We start from the raw sequence: 19,837 nt of genomic DNA, 5'->3' as shown, positions 1-19,837 counted from the left end.
TGCTGGAGGTTGAGGAAGATGCATGACTCTGAGATACTCCTTAGAGTATTTGGAACCAGCATCCAACTGAAGGTCCAAGTCTACAGCCATCTGACGAAGAAAAGAGGAGAAAGATAGCTGGAACGGTAATGCCTTGCCTCGAGAAGGACTCGAGGTCGTCGAGGCAGCCTGGGTCGAAGATGAAGCTTCGGCTGGAAAAAAGGCATCGAAAGAATAGGGAGACTTGGATGAGGCAATCGAAATCGCTTAGTCTTCGAGGTGTGGAAGTGGAGATCTCGAATGAGGAGTCAGCGGTCTAGTAGAAGTAGGTGTAGATCGAGGCTTAGTTGAAGAAGAACTATGCCTAGAAGGATGCCTAGATGAAGGTATTGATCGTCGGTGAGAATGGTGCTTGGAAGCAGATCTCGAAGATTGAGGAGACTTCGCCCCGGAGAGGGAAGCAGCCGATGCCACCAAAGAATGGATAGGACTGGAGGCTGTGGATCGAAGCTCCAGAGGCTTGATGGAGGAACCTCGATGCACTCCCAAGGACTCTATTCCTTGTATGGAGTGTGAGGATTCCTGCTGATGCACTTGCAAAGAATCTGCTCCTTGCTTCACGTGCTTAGATGTCAGACTAGACACTCGCAGAGACTCTGCTCCCTGCATAGAGTGTGTAGACTCAGACTTAGACATAGGAAGAGGCTAGACCTTACAGGAGTCTGCAGAATGCCCAGGCTGGATTAGAGTAGCTAGCTTCGGTCCCATTTTGGTGAGGAATTGAACAAATTGCTGCTCTAACATAGAAACATAGAAACATAGAAATAGACGGCAGATAAGGGCCCACGGCCCATCTAGTCTGCCCACCTTAATGTCCCTCCCCTACCTTTGCCCTGTGAATAGATCCCATGTGCCGATCCCATTTGGCCTTAAAATCAGGCATGCTGCTGGCCTCAATCACCTGTAGTGGAAGACTATTCCAGCGATCAACCACTCTTTCAGTGAAAAAGAATTTCCTGGTGTCACCTCGTAGTTTCCCGCCCCTGATTTTCAACGGATGCCCTCTTGTTGTCGTGGGACCCTTGAAAAAGAAGATATCTTCCTCCGCCTCGATGCGGCCCGTAAGATACTTGAACGTCTCGATCATGTCCCCCCTCTCTCTGCGCTCCTCGAGCGAGTATAGCTGTAATTTGTCAAGCCGTTTTTCGTATGGTAGATCCTTGAGTCCCGAGACCATACGGGTGGCCATTCTTTGCACCGACTCCAGTCTCAGCACATCCTTGCGATAATGCGGCCTCCAGAATTGCACACAGTATTCCAGGTGGGGCCTCACCATGGATCTATACAATGGCATAATGACTTCCGCCTTACGACTGACGAAACCCCTTCGTATGCAGCCCATGATTTGTCTTGCCTTGGACGAAGCCTGCTCCACTTGATTGGCAGACTTCATGTCCTCACTGACGATTACCCCCAAGTCTCGTTCTGCTACCGTTTTTGCTAGGATCTCGCCATTAAGGGTATAAGACTTGCATGGATTCTGGCTGCCCAGGTGCATAACTTTGCATTTTTTGGCATTGAAGTTGAGTTGCCATGTCCTAGACCATCGCTCCAGTAGGAGTAGGTCGTGCATCATGTTGTCGGGCACTAAATCTTCGTCTGTTGTGCATTTGCCCACTACATTACTCAGTTTGGCGTCATCGGCGAATAATGTTATTTTACCTCGAAGCCCTTCTGCCAAGTCTCTTATAAAGATGTTGAATAGGATTGGGCCCAAGACTGAGCCCTGTGGTACTCCACTAATCACCTCCGTCATTTCGGAGGGGGTGCCGTTCACCACCACCCTTTGGAGCCTACCTCCAAGCCAGCTCCCAACCCATTTCGTCAATGTGTTACCTAATCCTATAGAACTCATCTTGCTCAGTAACCTGCGGTGTGGTACGCTATCGAATGCTTTGCTAAAGTCCAGGTACACGATGTCCAGGGACTCCCCAATATCCAGCTTCCCCGTTACCCAGTCAAAGAAGCTGATCAGGTTGGATTGGCAGGATCTCCCCTTAGTAAATCCATGTTGTCGGGGATCCCGTAGATTCTCTTCATCCAGGATCTTATCTAATTGGTGTTTGATTATCTAATTGGTGTTTGATTAACATGGTCTGTAAAGAAGCCGGCAAGGATGGATCCGCATCTGAAACCGGACCACCTACCTTGGCTGGAGGTTCCACCGAGGCAGTGGAAATGTGCTTCGACTTAGAAGTCTTAGGCACCTTAAGTACCACCGGTGGAACTGTCTGCTGAGCTATCTGACCTGAGGATACAGGAGGAGAAACAGCAGACGTCATCGAGGAAAGAGCCGCTGTAAACGAAGGTCTGATGAGACTCAAGGTCAAAGCAGTGGAGGCAGGAGAGGCCTCCGTCAAAGGCGAGGCTGAGGTCGGCTTCGGAGTTGAAGAAGTGGTCGAATCCATCTGGAAGAGCTTCTCCACTGAAAGTAGACGACATTTAAGGGCTCGAGGTTGAAGAGTAGCACAGCGTTCGCACGACTTTGGATGATGTTGTGGCCCAAGGCACTTGAGACACCTGCTGTGTAGGTCCGTTAAAGAAATCGCACGCTGACACTGGCTACACTTCTTAAAGCCTGTCGCTGGCCGGGACATAAAAGGAAAAACAGCTGCTGCAAGGTCGAAGCCCCTGTTCTGCGGCCAAGCGGCCTGCCCCGGCAGCCGAATGGAAGAAATAATATATTTTTTTTAAACTAGAAATAAAAGAAATAAAGTAAGTACAGCGATTCATGAAGAAAATAACAAACCGTGGTGAGAGAAGGCACAAAGTGAAAAAGTTAGATGCAGAGAGTCAAAGACGGACTTTCGGCTCCGTGGAAAACTGAGAATTGAGGAGACGTGCCCTACGCTGGGCGGGAAGGCACTTGCACATGCGCGGTGCGGCTGACTCAAAACTTCTAGTTTCTACAAGCAAGTCTGCTTGCGAGGCTTCCGCATCCAGGCTCCATCGATGATGTCACCCATATGTGAGAATAGGCTGCCTGCTTGTCCTGGGATAATGTACCATACAGAAATTGATGACAAATCATCACTACTAATCATTTTTATAATACCACTAGCCGTACACAGCACTGTACACTTGCCTAAGATCACAAGGAGCCACAGTGGGAACTGAACTTAGTTCACTAGGTCAAACTCTGCTGCACTAACTCCTTCACTCACACCTTTTTGGGCATTACAGGCAGTTTCCAGGATCTAGTTCAGTTAGTTGGCATAGGATCCTCTTCCCTTATGAGTTGTAGGAGTTCCCACTTGGAACTAGGTCTACATGAGGCTCTAATGCTGCTTCCTCTCCTGAATTTGGGATATATAGGGACTTCCAGGTACCTTTTTCATTATTTTTCTTTTGTCTCTACTCCTTGCAAGCTCAGAGACCACACACCTCAAATACTGTGTGCAATTCTGGTGGCTGAATCTCAAAAAAGATAGAGTAGAATTAGAAAAGGTACAGAGAAGGGCAACGGAAATGATAAAAGGGATAGGATGACTTCCCTATGAGGAAAGGCTAAAGCAGCTAGGGCTCTTCAGCTTGGAGAAGAAACAACTCGGAGGAGATATGACAGAGGTCTATAAAATAGTGAGTGGAGTAGAAAGGGTTGATATGAATTGCTTGTTTACTATTTCCAAAATTACTAGGACTAGGGGACATACAATTAAGCAGTATACTAAGTAGTAGATTTAAAACAAACTGGAGAAAATATTTCTTCACTCAGTGTGTAATTAAACTCTGGAATTCGTTGCCGGAGAATGTGGTGAAATCAGTTAGCATAGCAGAGTTTAAAAAAAGGTTTGGATAATTTCCTAAAAGAGAAGTCCATAGGCTATTATTGAGATGGCTTGGGGAAATCCACTGCTTATTCCTAGGATAAGTAGCATAAAATCTGTTTTACTCCTTGCAATCTTGCCAGGTACCTGTGATCTGGGTTGACCACTGTTGGAAATAGGATACTGGGCTTGATGGACCTTTGGTCTGTCGCAATATGGCAATTCTTAGGTTCCACTCAGCTTTTTCCACACTGCACTGGGAGTAATGCTGAGCTAGATGTGAGAGCCAAGTCAAAGTTTCCAGGTAAAATCACAAAGCTAAGTAGCCACCTTACTCTTCCTTCTCTTATTGTAACATAGGCCCTCTTTTACTTAGGCGTGCTAAGCGTTTTAGCATGGATGTAGCGCGTGCTAAATCAACGTATGTGCTAACACGTCCATTGGATAATATACATACATTAGCATGCGCTAAAAAGCTTAGTGCACCTTTGTAAAAGAGGGGGATAGTGTTTCCTAATTCCAGGCCCTGCTAAGTGAAGTAAACAAAGCAATTTTGTATTAGTTTCTAGGGCATACTTTATCATTCTGGTTCTTAGGGTTCAGGAAAAAGATGTGTTCTCCTCCCAAACCATAACATAACATAACTTTTATTCTTGTATACCGCCCACTAGAGAGTTGTATGGGGACAGAAATCCCACCCATCCCCGCCCGTTCCCACCAGAATCCTCTCCATCCCCACCCGTCCCGGTCAGGATCCTCTCAATCCTCACCCATCCCCACAAGGAATTACCTCCATCCTCACCCGTCCCCATAAAAAGCAGTAATTACTTCTGACAGGATCATCAATTCCACAGTTTCTTTTGTGTTTCTGCTGCTGTTTTCCTTGTGGAATCTCTTTGGTGGAACCCTTTTTTTGTTTTCTGTTCAGGTAATTAACTTATAAACCCCCTCTTTTACTAAGGCTGACGTGTCCATTATATTATATGGACGAGCCCTGCTTCCAAAGCCTTCCATCCCCGTGGGAGTCACGTTGGCTAGAGGGGGGTCCCTGTGGGAGTCCCGTGGGCCAGAGGGGGGTCCCCGTGTGAATCCCGTGGGACAGGGGGGATTCCCGTGGAACCCCCGCGGGACCCGCAGGATTCCCGCAATCCCTGTTTCCATGCAGACCTCTACCGCCTACCCAAAGAGGATCCAGGCGGTTAGAGGTTGTAAATTTAAAAGTCATCACCAACATCTTTTCTCATATCAAGCAACACTAGGGGGGTAAAGACCTAGAACAATTACTCGTGCCTACTACCTATAGGGAATTCAGGAAATGCCTAAAAACACATCTGTTCCTGAAATATTTAGGAAACCAACCTATACAATCTTAGTCCTCAACAAACGATCTCTAGAACTATCAATCACTAAGTCTGTACTTTGTTTATTCCATTCAATCTGTAACATTTCTAATCATTGTAAACCGCATAGAACTTCACGGTCCTGCGGTATATAAATTGTTATTATTATTATTCAGAGAGAAGAACTGGACAATCAGTGATGTTTACATAAAATAAAATTATACATTAGCATTACAACAATAAGATTATACAAAGTAGCATTAAAAAAAAATAGTACAATTAAAACAATAAAAAATGATAAAATAAAATAATGGATATATATAGTCTCTCTACTTTTCCAATCCCTCCTATGGGGGTGGGGGGATGGTTATAATTGTTTTATGGAAAAGAACTCATTCTGATTCTAGGGCAAAGATCTCCACTGCATTATCTATCATATCTAGAACTATGAGTCAATACCAGGATTTAGTGACACTTGAGTCACAGAAGCAATATTGTTTTTAAAAGATTTTAGTGATGGCATATGACTTTGCATCCTTGAAAAATGGCAAGAAAAAGGAGTTTTTTCACCTCTCTTGGTGAAAAATTGTTAGATTTCAACCATAAACCTATATGCATCCTAGATAGTCTGTAATTTCTATGGTTAAGCATATCTATTTCATATGACCAAGCTTGGGTCCTTTCCCTGCCAGGTAAATGATCAACTCTCAGAGGACACAACATCCTAATAAAACCAGTCTCTCTGAGCATTGGTAGAAAATAGAAGGTAAAACCTGCTCTGTTATTAAGTGGGCTGTGAGGGAGCAAAACTGGGGCCGGTATTCCATGGCCCAGAGACACGAGACTAGGTCTTTAATCAAATACACTATTGACTCATAGCATTTTTGTGTCCCTTGAGCGTCACCTAGCCAGGACTGCTACAATTCAATTCTGGTCACTGCATCCTTAAAAAGCTATAGCTAGATTAGAAAAGGTGCAGAGAAAAGAGACAAAAATGATAAAGGAGATGGAAGGAAAGCCTAAAGAGGTAAGGGCTCAGCATGGAGAAGAGATGACTGAAGGAAAATATAAATGGAGCTGCCCCAAATTTGGCTGAATATGAATAATGAAAAATATTATTCAGCCGAATACCAAATATGAATAATGGGTACTGAGCTTTAGCATTACAAATAATAAAAGAAGTTGTGTGAAATCAGAGATCAAATCAGAGCTCTGGATAATCCATATTCAAAGTTAAATCACTATTTGGTTGAATACAAATAATGTATTCAGGCAGAGGCATATTAAGGGGAGTGGGGTGGATTGCCCCAGGCGCCGTCTTCACAGGTGTGCTGGGGCCAGTGCCTCTATGCCCCCCTGCGTACCTCTTGAAATACTCTGGAGGAGAGGAGGGATGGGGAGATATGATACTTTATTTTAGACAGTTATTTCTTGATACTCACATGAACTCTTCTTTCTTGGTCATGGCTCCTACACTTTGGAACTCCTTACCACACTACATCTGCAATGAAACTTCGTTTTCAAGATTTAAGGCACAACTGAAAAAGTTTATTACTTCTCACAGGCCTTTCATTCAGAATCTGACAGAGCATATTAAAATCCAAAAACAAACAAAAAAATAATAATAAACCAAGATAAATAGGGACTCATTTTATTCCCTAGCCTGATGTTTTAACCTTTTCCCTTCTCCACACCTCAGATTTTATTGTAATTAACCTCTCATTCTCTCCTCATGTTCCTATTTGGTGTTGGTTGTTTTTGTCCTTGTATTGGTATTAGTTTGTTTCTTAACCCTCCTTTTATATGAGTTTGTAAACTGGTTAGATTTTATCCCTGGTTTTATATTTGCGGTATATTAAATATATTGAACTTGAACTTAAAACAAACTTGACATGACGTCAGAAGAGAGCCGAGGCCGATGTGAGCAGCAAGTGGGAGATGTTGCTCACACCAGTGAATATTTCAAGAGGTATGTGGAAGCGGGGCCACTCAATTGGTGGGGAAAGTGGGGGGCACATGGCACAATGGGAAGGAATGGGGGGCACACGGCATGGCAATGTGGGATGCCAACCTCCCTCACTACGCTGATGTATTCAGTGCACTATATGTAGCCGAATCAAATAAGAATATTCCATACAGCATTAGATATGATAAACCATTTATTGGTATTTAATAACTGTCTTTATGAAGCGATTCACTCAAGGTTGTGTACAGAAGGAACAGTTTAACATAAAATTTACAATTTTGGTATCAGCATAACAATAATAAATTGACCAAATTCAATAGATGAGGTAAACTTGGAAATGGCAAATTGTATGTAACAGAAATATTTAAGAGCACTGCAGAACAATCACCTAACAGAAATATAATAAATGTCAGTACAATACAAACAATACTATAATAGACATCATGAAAGAACATTTAAATAATATAGATATAATAAGATGTCAGCAAAACAACAATGGAAAACTTAATAAGCATACATTAGAATATTCAGATAACATAGATATGATGCTAATAATGCTCTTACAACACAATGAGACATCCTAGTATGTAACCAGTAGTTTAGTAAGGGGGAATCGGTCCGCCCTGGGCACCATGTTGGTGGGGTCGCCGGCACCCGTCCTCCTCTCCACTCCACCTCTCCCCACTCAGGACCCCTTCCCTCATACCTCTAGTTTGGTCACCGCCATGAGCAACAAATTCAATGTGCTCTCCCGCTGATGTCACTTCCAGGTGCCACACATAGGAAGTGACGGAGGGAGAACCGATGGGGTCACAAGGAGCACATTGAAGTTCTTGTTGCTCACGGCGGAGAATGACTAGAAGTATGAGGGAAGGGGGTGTGCATGGCAGGGGGTATTGGGGGAAAATAAGGTGTGGATATGAGGGTGGGGGAGGGGCGCCACAGCCCCAGGCACTTCTCACCCTCGCTATGCCATTGTATGTAACCAAGGGATAAGGGTCAATATATATAGATGGAAACAAGATGAGTAGAACAAAGTCAATTGGGATAAATAGATGGGTTGCTAAATTCAGGCAAGTTCTATGTATAAAACAATATATGAGGACCTGCTCTAAGTTACACACTATGCAGCAAGATAGTCTAGGTATGGGGTTAATATATGTTTAGCAGTGGTGTAGTGAGGGTGAGAGGTGCCTGGAACAGTGGCATCCCTCCTCCACCCTCCCCCCCACCTCCACACGCTCCTTCCCTGCCCCTTCCTGCCGCATGTGTGCCACTTTCCTTCCCCCATACCTCTGTGACGTTCCTGGTGCGAGCAGCAACCCCCAAGCTGCTGTCGCACTTCCTCTGATGTCACTTCCTAGGCATGGGTCCAGGGGCATATATATTGAAGAGCACCACCGTATTATTCTCTGAGCTCATATCCACTTGAATCCACCTGCCCGCAGGATCCGCGGAAATCTGATTGAATACAGCCAAACATTTCCTATGAACCAGGATAGCCACCCCAGCCTTCTTACCTACCGCAGGGGCGAAAAAATAATGCTTTACCCACCCCCTTCTAATTTTCTCAATTCTATTGCTGATAAGTGTGTTTCTTGTATATAATAAATATCCGCATCCTGTTGTTTTAGAAATTTAAGTGCTTTTTTTCTCTTGATTGGATGATTAAGGCCATTGACATTCAACGAGAATATTTTTAAATCCATTGCAAGTGATTATACCATTCAGCCCAATATTTCCTTGCTTTCCCTTTAAACACATAAATAGATATAATTTCCCCCCACATCCAGGAACCCAAATTAAATCCCTTCCCCCAACCCTCCCAAAACCCTTCCTTAAAATACCTCATAGACTTGGGAGTGTGCATCACGACTAGCCACTACCAACCCCCCTCAGGCACATCTATCCAACACAAATCTTTCTTATTCAGCATCACTTAGAAACATAAACAAAGAATATAAAACAAGAATTACAGAATAATTATTATTTCAAAATATAATTCCTTAACTTTCCCTCCTATCTTATATATATCAATATATCTGCCTCTCATTCACATATATCATATCCTGTCTATATTTTGCAAATATGAAACCCCTCCAACTACTGTATATTATAATCCACAACTATTATACTATTAGTTTCTTATACAGAAAAATAGCATAACATATTTTCCCCCCTGCCCTCCTTTTCCCTCATTTTTTCCCCTGTTATTATCCAATTACCCTTATGCCTCCAGAAGTCTTGGTACCTTATCCTTAAACAACCATTCAACTCATTCACTCCATTCTGAGATAAAGCCAATACCCAAACTTTATATCAGACAAACCTCCACCCCCCCTTTCTTACATAAACTATATTCAGCTTTCAATTGTACAATTTTATAATATTAAACTCCTTCCCTTAATTAGGAAAATGCCAGTTCCCCTTTTAACAGCCAGCGGGTAGGAATAATACATCAGAGGTTTACATAGAAACATAGAGTATGATGGCAGAAAAGGGCTGTTGGCCCAACAAGTCTGCCCACTCGAAGAACCCTCCCTCTAAGAATTTCCCAGAGCAAACCCATTCCAAGAACCCTCTTTTTAAGCATTTCCCCGGAGCGAACCTACATGTTTATCCCATCATCCCTTGAAGTCAAGTGCGTTACTGGCCTCAACTACCTGGTGTGGAAGACCATTCCATCGATCAACCACTCTTTTGGTGAAGAAGTATTTCCTGATGTCACCATGAAATCTCCCACCCTTGAGTTTGAGCGGATGCCCTCTGTTGCCGTGGGCCCCTTAAGGAAGAAGATATCTTCCTCCACCTCAATACGGGCCGTAAGATATTTGAATGTCTCTATCATGTCACCCTTTTCTCTGCGTTCTTCGAGAGAATATAACTGCAGCCTGCTTAGACGTTCTTCATATGGGAAATCCTTATGTCCTGAGACCATCTTGGTGGCTATACACTGAACCGCCACCAAAACATTTTTACATATTAGCAGTCTGGGCTTTGGCCGTTTGAGGAGGAAGAAACAGGAGGGTATAGAGGAACCACAGACAGGAGGGTATAGAGGAACCGCAGAATCACACATCCAGCAAAGATTCTAGATCTACAGATCCTTTGATTTCGTCCTCTCCCATCTCCAGGCGCAAAGCCTGCTTCTCATCAGCTGCTCTTCTCTCCTCTTCTTGGAAGAAGTCCTTGTCAAGGCGATTGAGCTATGGCACTGTAATTAGGGCTTCCATGTTTATAGTCATCGGCCTCTGTACAGGGGTTATCCTGCATTGCCAGGGCCCGCAGTCCTCTCAGACAGCCCAAATTCTGCAGCTCCCTCATTCTGCCTACCTGGTTTCCTCTGATGTTCAGATACTGCAAGGATTTCATACTCCCTAAGAAAACCATTACAAAGTAAGCACGGTACAATTCCACTGTCTGCTGGAAGATGAGCTTATGCACAGAAACCTAGTAGTTCTGTACAAAGTTATATATAATCAGAAACTTTGATAAGAGACTGTTCCAGCAAAGTGATATTAGAGACAAGCAGCAGTTGTTCTCTTCTGGTTTCTTTTCTTTGCTACAGGTGGTGTTCTGACCATAGTGGCTCCTCTTGTCTTCAAAGAGACTCCTCAGCATGTAAACTTGTACTGCAGACACATTATGGCCAAGTTGACTATAGACCAGAAAATCACTCTCTCTGTGTTGGCACTCGCGCATGCGCGGTGCGGCCAACTAGAACTTTCTAGTAAAAGTGTCCGTACCGGGGCTCCATCGGTGATGTCACCCATGCGTTAAGAATATGCTGCCTGCTTGTCCTGGGATAAAATCACTCTCTCTGTGTTGTACATGTTACATAGTCTCATAGTTGTACACAGTCAGTCCTCAGCTACACTGTAGAACTCAGGGGAATCTTTGCTCCACACCCACTTGCCAAGCCTCACTCACAAACCAAGTATTTTTAGCCATAGTTAATCCAGGGTGATGTCACTAAACTCACATTATTGATTCTTTAAAGCTGCTCTGTACAGTTGGATACCACATTACCACACTAAAGTAAGGCATCTGCAGTAAACTTCCATTATATTATCCACCCCCATTTTCCTGACTTCATAGTCTTCTAGAGATTGACAGCTCCCAAATCCAATCACGTACTGATCTTTATATCCAATAGGGAGTGTTGAAAACTGGCATTAGGGCTAGGAATCTATGATAGAATATTAACATTGCTTACTTTTTTTTCTTTTTTTAAAAATTAACCATCTCCAACTGTGCCTCTCAATTAAGAAACATAAGAAATGCCTTCATCGAATCAGACCCTTGGTCCATCCAGTCCGGTGACCCGCACATGCGGAGGCCCAACTAGGTGCTTCCTAATGAAGACCCAGGTGTTCCCAGATGAGACGTTGTTTATCTGTATCCCTCAATGTGATTTGCAAGAAGGTATGCATCCAACTTGCCCTTGTATCCTATAATGGAGATCTCCGTCACAACTTCCTCCGGGAGAGCGTTCCAAGAGTCCACCACTCGGTGTGAAACAGAACTTCCTGACATTTGTCTTGGGCCTGTCGCCTCTCAATTTCAGTACATGACCTCTCGTCCGAGTCACATTTGACAACGTGAATAACGATGCATCTTGCTGGATTTTATCAAATATATAATACAATGATCATATTACACTATAAAAGCACTTAAATACAATTAAAATTGTAATCTATGACAAATAGATATATCACCCCTCCCCCCATGATTATATTCAAAAAGTACACTCAAATTAAGAAATTAAAAATATATTCCAACCCACCCTGGACGTGTATGACCAAAGAGCAAAATCAACAATCACTCTTTGCAAAATTTTGTCAATGGCTCTCAAATCTTCTGAAACTTTTTGTAATGTCCCTGTTGTATAGGCATAATACATTCCATTTTAAAAACGTGACAGAGAGACTCCCACCAAAAGGTATAGTTCAATCTATCCCAGTTTTTCCAATTCCTTAAAATAAGCTGCATGGCAACCCCTGTCATAATAAAGAGAAGTTTATTATTGTAAGATGATATTTGGCTTTTAGCTCTCATCATAGTGCCAAATAGAACAGTGTCATATGTTAGTGCCACTGGATTTTCCATTACTTTGTTTACCTGATCCCAAATGGATCTCCAAAATTGATGTATCAAGGGACAATAATATAATAAATTATCCAATGTCCCAGGTTCGTTTTAAGTCCGTGCTCTATTTTAGCTTTAATTGACATGGTCTGCCTCTAGCTGTCCTTGGTTTTGTATTGTTCAAAGTAAACTAAACTAAACTAAACTAAACCTTAAGTTTATATACCGCGTCATCTCCACGGAAGTGGAGCTCGACACGGTTTACAGGGATTAAAAACAAAGAGGAGGAACTACAATGGAAGGAGAGAGAGGCAAGGTGAACAAGGACGGAAGAGGGTACTTAGAATAATGGAGAGGGAGGGTGTAGTTACATTTTGGAGAAAAGCCAGGTTTTCAGATGTTTTCTGAAATGTTGGAGGGAGGTCGAACTCCGAAGACGGGCCGTAAAGCTGTTCCACAGCTCGGTGATCCTGAAGAGGGGGGATGTAAGGCAAAAGGTTTTTGTTGGTTGACTTCTGAAATGTCTATCTAGCAACTCTACTGGTGTCCTCTCACTTCTCTATTATTTCTTTTCTTATTTCATGTATTGCTCCATTACTTTGGTTTCTGTTTGGTGGTTCACCTCTTTTTATTTCAATGGTTGCCTCTATGGTTACACCTTTATCTTTTATTATTCATTATTCTATCTTTTACCTTCTCTTTTTTTCACATGATGTTTTGACGTTTATATGTTTACTATTATATTGCATTCGTTATGTTTTATTACTATGTTTAAACCAATGAGATTTGTGAATGTTTTTAATTATAATGTATCAATGTTTATAGAATTGTTCTCATATTAATAGAAACATAGAAACATAGAAATAGACGGCAGATAAGGGCCCACGGCCCATCTAGTCTGCCCACCTTAATGTCCCGTCCCTTACCTTTGCCCTGTGAATAGATCCCATGTGCCGATCCCATTTGGCCTTAAAATCAGGCACGCTGCTGGCCTCAATCACCTGTAGTGGAAGACTATTCCAGCGATCAACCACTCTTTCAGTGAAAAAGAATTTCCTGGTGTCACCTCGTAGTTTCCCGCCCCTGATTTTCAACGGATGCCCTCTTGTTGTCGTGGGACCCTTGAAAAAGAAGATATCTTCCTCCGCCTCGATGCGGCCCGTAAGATACTTGAACGTCTCGATCATGTCCCCCCTCTCTCTGCGCTCCTCGAGCGAGTATAGCTGTAATTTGTCAAGCCATTTTTCGTATGGTAGATCCTTGAGTCCCGAGACCATCCGGGTGGCCATTCTTTGCACCGACTCCAGTCTCAGCACATCCTTGCGATAATGCAGCCTCCAGAATTGCACACAGTATTCCAGGTGGGGCCTCACCATGGATCTATACAATGGCATAATGACTTCCGCCTTACGACTGACGAAACCCCTTCGTATGCAGCCCATGATTTGTCTTGCCTTGGACGAAGCCTGCTCCACTTGATTGGCAGACTTCATGTCCTCACTGACGATTACCCCCAAGTCTTGTTCTGCTACCGTTTTTGCTAGGATCTCGCCATTAAGGGTATAAGACTTGCATGGATTCTGGCTGCCCAGGTGCATAACTTTGCATTTTTTGGCATTGAAGTTGAGTTGCCATGTCCTAGACCAGGGGTGCCCAACACGTCGATCGCGATCGACCGGTCGATCGGGAAGGCAACGCCAGTCGATCTCGTGTTGCCGTTCCAATCGGCCGGCCGATCAGCCTTCCTCTCCCCAAGGTTCCCCACCGGAATCTCCCCAAGGTTCCCCACGCACACTCATTCTTGCTGCGCCCTTCCTGCCCGACTGCCAGAACCCGTCTTCCGACTGGGGGATGAAGTCACTTCCTTTGGGAGAAGGCGGGAGGGAGGTCTAGGGAAGTCACGACTCTTGAGAGCTGAGCGCCGGCTGCCCCTGGCGGAATTGACAAGCCAGACTGGAGAAAGGTGGTCGGGAGCAGGAGGTGCTCTGCCCAAAAATGCCGGAGCTGCTGCTGCTGCTCTGACGTCTTGAGCCTGAAAATGTGAAGTTGTGTCCTGCTAAAAAGAGACTGGAACGGCTCTCATGGAAGATTGGCTTTTTTCTTTTCATTTCCTCGGCCCTGGGGATCCAGAGATTTGGGCCTGCAGAAGCCTAACGCTGACCAGCATTCCTCTCCCCGACATCAATTCTTACATCGGAGAGGAATTTCTGGGCCAGCCAATCGCTGCCTGGCTGGCCCGGAACTTCCTCTCCGATGTAAGAATTGAAGGGGAGCAGAATGCTGGTCAGTGCAAGGCTTCTGCATGCAGAGCTTGGGGGGCGGTGGCTTGGAGGCCTGTTCCCCGGTGGCGACGGCAAACCTAGTGGCTTGGGGGAGGGCAGGGAGAAAGAAACAAAGGGGGCAAGCAGGGAGACAGAAAGAAAGTGGGCATGGAGAGAGAGAGAGAGAAAGAAAGAACAGGAGGCAGGGAGAAAGAAAGAAAAAGTTGGGGGAGAGAATGAGGTATGGAAGAGAGAAAGCATATAGGAGGCTGAAAGAAGGAGTGGGCTGAAATCAGAAGATGTCAGAAGAAGTGCAGCCAGAGTGAAGTGAGAAGAAGTCAGAAGAAGAAAGTGCAACCAGAGACTCATGAAATCATCAAACAAAAGTAGGAAAAATGATTTTATTTTCAATTTAGTGATCAAAATGTGTCTGTTTTGAGAATTTATATCTGCTGTCTATATTTTGCACTATGGCTCCCTTTTACTAAACCACAATAGCGGTTTTTAGCGCAGGGAACCTATGAGCATCGAGAGCAGCTTGGGGCATTCAGCGCAACTCCCTGCGCTAAAAACTGCTATGTGGTTTAGTAAAAAGGGAGGGGCTATATTTGTCTATTTTTGTATGGTTGTTATTGAGATGACATTGCATAGAGTCATCTGCCTTGACCTCTTTGAAAAAAACCCGGAATATGAATGATAATTAACATTTTCTCTGCCTTTCAGTGTGCTTTGTGGGGGTTTTAAAATTTTTTTATTGTTGGTAGATCATTTTGACTTGGTCATTTTAAAAGTAGCTCGCAAGCCCAAAAAGTGTGGGCACCCCTGTCCTAGACCATCGCTCCAGTAGGAGTAGGTCGTGCATCATGTTGTCGGGCACTGAATCTTCGTCTGTTGTGCATTTGCCCACTACATTACTCAGTTTGGCGTCATCGACGAATAATGTTATTTTACCTCGAAGCCCTTCTGCCAAGTCTCTTATAAAGATGTTGAATAGGATTGGGCCCAAGACTGAGCCCTGTGGTACTCCACTAATCACCTCCATCATTTCGGAGGGGGTGCCGTTCACCACCACCCTTTGAAGCCTACCTCCAAGCCAGCTCCCAACCCATTTCGTCAATGTGTTACCTAATCCTATAGAACTCATCTTGCTCAGTAACCTGCGGTGTGGTATGCTATCGAATGCTTTGCTAAAGTCCAGGTACACGATGTCCAGGGACTCCCCAATATCCAGCTTCCCCGTTACCCAGTCAAAGAAGCTGATCAGGTTGGATTGGCAGGATCTCCCCTTAGTAAATCCATGTTGTCGGGGATCCCGTAGATTCTCCTCATCCAGGATCTTATCTAATTGGTGTTTGATTAGAGTTTCCATTAGTTTGCTCACTATCGATGTTAGACTCACTGGTCTGTAGTTTGCTGTCTCCATCTTGAGCCTTTCTTGTGGAGTGGAATGACGTTAGCCGTCCTCCAGTCCAACGGGATGCTGCCTGTACTAAGGGAGAGGTTGAAGAGCGCGGACAGTGGCTCCGCCAAGACATCACTCAGCTCCCTAAGCACCCTGGGGTGCAGGTTGTCCGGCCCCATTGCTTTGTTAACCTTGAGCTTTGACAGCTCACCGTAGACACTGCTGGGCGTAAACTCAAAGTTACTAAACGGGTCAACTGAGCCAACCCTTGTCTGTAGCTGAGGGCCGAGCCCTGGCGCTTCTCGGGTGAAGACTGAGCAGAAGTATTCATTTAATAGTTGGGCTTTTTCCGAATCCTTTTCCACATAGTCTCCGTCTGATTTCCTAAGACATACAATCCCGCCTGAGTTTTTTCTTCTATCACTGATATACCTGAAAAAGGATTTATCTCCCTTCTGGATGTTCTTTGCTAGAGACTCCTCCATGAGGAATTTAGCCTCCCTGACTGCTGTTTTGACGGCTTTTGATTTGGCCAGGTAGTCTGCTCTAGAGTCCTGCTTCCCTGATTGTTTGTAAGAGATGAATGCTTTTTTCTTCTCCTTGATCAGGTCTGAGATCTCCGCAGTAAACCACTGTGGCTTCTTGTTCCTTCGCCGTTTACTTACTGATTTTACATAGCGGTTTGTTGCTTCTTGTATGGTTGCTTTCAAAGTCGACCACATGTCTTCCACGTTATCGGTTTCTTCTTGGCTTTGTAGCGCCTGGTGAACGAAGTCTCCCATTTCTTTGAAATTTGTGTCCTTGAATTTGAGGACTTTGGTTAGTGTAGTAGATTTAGTGAAACCTTTCCTGATATTGAACCATACCATGTTGTGGTCACTGGAGGCCAATGTGTCGCCCACCGAGACCTCTGTGACACTTTCTCCATTGGTAAGTATCAGGTCCAGTATTGCCTGATCCCTTGTCGGTTCCAACACCAGTTGCCTGAGGCTTGCTCCTTTCATAGAGTTTAATAGCCTCCTGCTGCTGCCGGAAGCAGAGGTAAGTGTAACCCAGTCCACATCAGGCATGTTGAAGTCACCTAGCAATACTGTGTCCCCACGCAAGGTGATATTTTCTATATCTTCGATTATTTCCATATCCAGGTCATCCTGTTGTCTTGGGGGTCTGTAAATTATGCCAAGATACAAGCATTTGTCCTTCCCTCTGGCCAAATTAACCCAAAGGGATTCCCCAGTATACTGGACATCTGAGATTCTCGTGACCTTAATGTCATCTTTAGTATATAATGCTACACCCCCTCCCTTCCTACCCTCTCTGTCCCGGCGAAGCAAGTTGTAACCCGGTATGACCATGTCCCACCCGTGGGAGTCTGTGAGCCAGGTTTCGGATATCGCCACCACATCCAGGTCGGCATTCCTTATTTCTGTTTCCAATTCCAGGATCTTGTTTCCTAAACTGTGTGCGTTGACGTACATAGCCCTCCATGTTATATTTTTGTTATGTCTCAGTGGGGATATTCCTGTTTGAGCTATTTGAACACCTTTAGCATTGTTTGTGTTATTTGTGCTTTCCTGAGGCTCAGAACCACAATGTGTACTCCCCATATACCCAGAACTACAGTGTGTACTCCCCCTAGACCCGGAATTACAATGTGACCCATAAATATGATGTGACCCTACTCCCGACTCAAAAGTGTGTGCACTCACCCCTGACCCAGAATTTCGGTGTCTACTTTCCTCAGCCTCATAAATGTATTGGCAATTTAGTTCGCCTGGTATGTTGTTTGTGCCTGTACCCTCCCCCGACTTACCTAGTTTAAAGCCCTGTGGAGTAATGTGTCTTGATTTTTATATCATTGATGATTTTACCTTTATTTATTATTCTTTTACTTTTGTTTTTTGTAATGGATTTCTGTACCTTCAATAGACCCCCGAAACACAGCTCATGTTGGGTCTAGGCTCCAGTTTCATTGATGCAGTTTGGAATTTGAAATAAAGATTTAAACTTTATACTCCTGTGTCCAGGAACATGCTCCACGTGGTGTGCTTTGTGGATGTCTCTTGTTTTTTTGTGGTAGCTTGGTCTTTTGCCTCTGTCCTTGGGACCGCAGTTGTCACAACAGGTCCCTCCAGTGGCTTTGTAGATTGTCTGCTCCAAGAAGCAACAGCCAGCTCAGTTCAAGCACCAACTTTCCTTATCTTTGTTGCTGGCTTGATGCTTGCTTGGGGAGGGGGAGAGGGGAGAGATACTTTTGGTTTTATTACAAGTTGGGGATTGAGAGAAAGTGAGTCAGACAAGGAATTTGGTGGTAAGCGGGTACCGGGTGGGGAAGGTTTGGTAGGGAGTTGTGGTGTAAGGGCTGGTATAGGTGTTCTTTTGAGAGAGATGTAGGCTAGTGAGGATGGATGTCACTGGCACACGCTGGTCAGCAGTGCTGAAATCACATGTGGGAAAATACTTAACAGCCCTCTTTTGTAGTAGAGGGCTTCTCTTTTCTCTAGTATAGTTATCAGACATCTCTTTTTAGAGGACAGTTCAGGTGCCTGGAGGAATTTCCCAAACCCGGCAGTTTGTCCAGGTTTCAGAAGTCCCCAAGCTCAAAGCCACGTCTGGAAGATGTCTGCGCACGTGCAATGTTGACATGAGGACATCACATGGATGCAAGGGATGTCAATGAGTTGACATCCATTCATGCGCAGATATACTCCAGATGCAGTCTCGAGCTTGGGGAAGCAGATACGAGGTATGTGTGGGGGTGGGGCTGGGGTGGAATGGGGAAGGACTGGGGATGGAATGAGGCAGGGAAAGGTGTCCTCTTTTTTTTTTTTTTACAATACAATACTGCTACAACTTCAGCCGGTGCGGGAGGCAGCAGGCACCGGCGAAGACAGCGGCAGGAGGGAGAGAAGAGAGCAGCCAGAGCAGTCAGCGAAGGAAGCAGGCAGCGTGGGGTAGCGATGAGAGGAAGCTCTTCCCACCCCCATTGTCACCGCCAGCATCATCACCAGAGCGCCCGGACTCCCCCTTAAAAGGGGAGGGGCCAATGGCGCGCAGCCATTCGGCGTGCGGCGGCAAAGGCGCTCGCCTTAGCGAGTGCGCCTTTGCGAAGGAGCCTGGAGACGGAGCCAGGAAGCTGAGAGCCCCAAAACGTAAGTAACATTCTGGTTTGTTTGTTGTTTTATTTTTATCTAGCGGCACAACACACACCTAGACAAGAACTCGCAATCAACTCAGCAGCATCATCACAACTCGAAACCGACAACCAACAGAAAGACAGATAACAGGAGATCAGGTCACACAACTAAGAAGGAGAAAAGGATATGTACACCCACAGAAGACAGAAGTTGAGCTTTCCAGTCTTCTGCACCGGCTGCGGAATGTATGACTACCTCCCCTCGGGGACTAGGGCATACTTTTGCAGCCGATGCAAGGAGCTGGACAGCCTGAAACTGTAAGTTCGGCTACTGGAAGGAACTGTGATAGAGCTGAAAGAACTCCTTGCCAAGAGAGAAGAAAACCGCTTGCAGGAGAAGTTGCTAGGAGAGTCCAACACCAGTGAAGTGATCGTAGAATTGGAGAGATTCATCGAGGAAGCCCACCAGCAACATGTGGAGGTCCCAGGACTGGAGATCCCAGCAACCATGGAAGAGGGCCCAGGCGATACGGTAGGAGGCTCTGCTACAACTGAAGAAAAGACTGAAGTGGAGGGCCCAGGCGATATGGAAGGAGGCACCGTTACATCAGATGAAGAGACTGAAGCAGAGGTAAAAGATGAACACACACTTAGCGGATATGAGAGCCCGTCTGGGAATCCACCACAGAAGAGAGAAGACAGGTCCTACACCTTGGATACAGACTTGCGTCCTCCTAAGAACCTCCGAATAAAGAAGATAGGGATCATCGTTAGAGATTCCATCATACGCAATGTGGATAGCCACATCGCAGGAGAAAGGGAAGATAGACTGTTCACC

This window comes from Geotrypetes seraphini, chromosome 8 (genome assembly GCF_902459505.1).
Source record: "Geotrypetes seraphini chromosome 8, aGeoSer1.1, whole genome shotgun sequence".
Classification (NCBI taxonomy): domain Eukaryota; kingdom Metazoa; phylum Chordata; class Amphibia; order Gymnophiona; family Dermophiidae; genus Geotrypetes; species Geotrypetes seraphini.
The sequence above is the reverse complement of the archived record's forward strand: the minus strand, read 5'-3'. Positions refer to the sequence as shown.